The 2500-nt window shown below is 43.7% G+C and overlaps 1 long non-coding RNA gene across 1 annotated transcript in view; it reads left to right on the top strand.

Annotated features, from left to right (window-relative positions):
- LOC307252014 overlaps positions 1 to 1239 on the top strand; it is a 6599-nt gene extending 5360 nt beyond the window's left edge. The window contains exon 3 of the long non-coding RNA XR_013844917.1: positions 681 to 1239. This is a non-coding gene — a long non-coding RNA (uncharacterized lncRNA). The remainder of the gene's footprint in view (positions 1 to 680) is intronic.
- The last annotated feature ends 1261 nt before the right edge of the window (positions 1240 to 2500 follow it).

A 2500-nucleotide genomic window follows, 5' to 3' on the forward strand; every position in this document is an offset into this window, starting at 1 on the left:
CCTGTCTGTCTGTCTGCCTGCCTGCCTCTCTCTCTACCTGTATGTCTGTCTCTCTACCTGTCTGTCTGTCTGTCTGTCTCTCTGCCTCCCTGTCTCCCTGCCTCCCTGTCTGTCTCTCTGCCTGTCTGTCTGTCTGCCTGTCTGTCTCTCTGCCTCCCTGTCTGTCTCTCTGCCTCCCTGTCTGTCTGTCTGTCTCTCTCTCTCTCTCCCTGCCTGTCTGTCTCTCTACCTGTCTGTCTCTCTATCTCTCTACCTGTCTGTCTCTCTCTCTGCCTGTCTGTCTGCCTGTCTCTCTGTCTCTATCTCCCTCCCTGTCTCTCTCTCTCTCCCTGCCTGTCTGTCTATCTGTCTCTCTCCCTGTCTCTCTCTCTGCCTGCCTGTCTGTCTGCCTATCTCTCTCCCTGCCTGTCTGTCTGTCTGTCTACCTGCCTGTCTGTCTGCCTATCTCTCTCCCTGTCTCTCTGCCTGCCTGTCTATCTATCTCTCTCCCTCCCTGTCTGTCTCTCTCTCTCTCTCCCTGTCTGTCTGTCTCTCTCTCTCTCTCTCTGCCTGTCTGCCTATCTCTCTACCTGTCTGTCTATCTATCTCTCTACCTGTCTCTCTCTCTGCCTGCCTGTCTGTCTGTCTGTCTACTTGTCTGTCTCTCTACCTGTCTCTCTCTCTGCCTGTCTGTCTTGCAGAGGGCATCATGAAGCCTCAGAGTTGGCTGAGGAGGAACTGGTATTGGGCGGCGGGCGGTGCCTTCGTGTCCATCCACCTGATCACATACCTGATGCAGCGCGCCATGAAGCACAGCGCACGCTCCCAGAACACACACGCACACACACAAGCCGACAGAACGCTCACACACACACCAGCGGAGGACTGACACACACACACACACACACACACACACACTATGGCAATGAAAGACTTTTCACTCACATAGCAGAGGTCTGACACACACACACACACACACACACACACACACACACACACACACACACACTGACAACGAAAGACGGCTCATACACACAGCAGAGGACTGACATACACACACACACACACACACACACACACACACACACACACACACACAGAACGCTCACACACACACAAAATTGACAAATGATATATTTATAATCAGAAAGATGCAGTGGGGAAAAAATCTTCTTTGTTCTGTTTTCTCCTTTTTATTTTAATGAAATGATTGTTTTGATTCACTGTACATTAATCAATAAATGATGAATGATCAAAGTATCAATCTGTTGTCTGGACGTTAAAGGTGCAGTCAGTGATTCTGGAGAACGCTTGTTGTCAAAATCACTTTTATTTTTGGTCTAAATCAGTGAATATCTCGTCATGATACTTCTCTGTACTGTGCGCGCTGAAGAAGAAAAAATCCAATGTTTATAAAATAGCCTAGGCTCTGTAAACTGGTATGTTAGTATCTAAACCAGGGGTCACCAACCTTTTTGAACCTGAGGGCTACTTCATGGGTACTGAGTCATACGAAGGGCACCCAGTTTGATACACTCTTCTGAAATAACACATTTGCTCAGTTTGCCTTTAGTTCTATATTATTATTAATGATTAATGATACTCATCTATGTGAAGACACTGATCATGTTAATGATTTCTCACAATAATTATCAACAATGACTTAAAAAAGGTGGGAAACAGATTATTATACTATTTTCAGAACAGGCCTGTGGGCACTGTGTGGGTGAACCCTGATCTAAAAGGGTATGTACAGGTGAAACTCGAAAAATTAGAATATCGTGCAAAAGTTAATTTATTTCAGTAATTCAACTTAAAAGGTGAAACTAAAATATTATATAGACTCATTACATGCAAAGTGAGATATTTCAAGCCTTCATTTGTTATAATTGTATTTATTATGGCTTACAGCTTATGAAAACCCCAAATTCAAAATCTCAGAAAATTTTAATATTACATAAAAATCAATAAAAAAGGGATTTTAAATACAGAAATGTCGGCCCTCTATAAAGTATAATCATCCATATGTACTCAGTACTTGGTTTTGGGCCCCTTTTGCATGAATTCTTGCCTCAATTCCAATTAATTTTCCATGATATTCTAATATGAGTATCACCTGTAGATGAACGTAGCTAGCAACATGCCCGTTTACAGAGCCTAGGCTGCGTATTAAAGGCATAGTAGGTCATCTAATATAGATTTTAGTTTTGTCAGAATCAGGTAATATCTATTCACCATCCGCAACCTGTCTGTATGTGTGTGTGCTTGTTTCTGTCTGTCCGTCTGTCTGTGTGTGTGTCTGTCTGTGTGTGTGTGTGTGTGTGTGTGTGTGTGTGTGTGTGTCGGCCTGTCTGTCTGTGTCTGTGTGTGTGTGTGTGTGTGTGTGTGTGTGTGTGTGTGTGTGTGTGTGTGTGTGTGTGTGTGTGTGTGTGTGTGTGCTTGTTTCTGTAAATTAAAGTTAGTATAAACATGTCATCATGTAGTGTGACTTTAACACTGGATGCTGGTTGTTATAGGAATG

This window comes from Ammodytes marinus, assembly GCF_949987685.1.
Source record: "Ammodytes marinus genome assembly, chromosome: 6".
Classification (NCBI taxonomy): domain Eukaryota; kingdom Metazoa; phylum Chordata; class Actinopteri; order Uranoscopiformes; family Ammodytidae; genus Ammodytes; species Ammodytes marinus.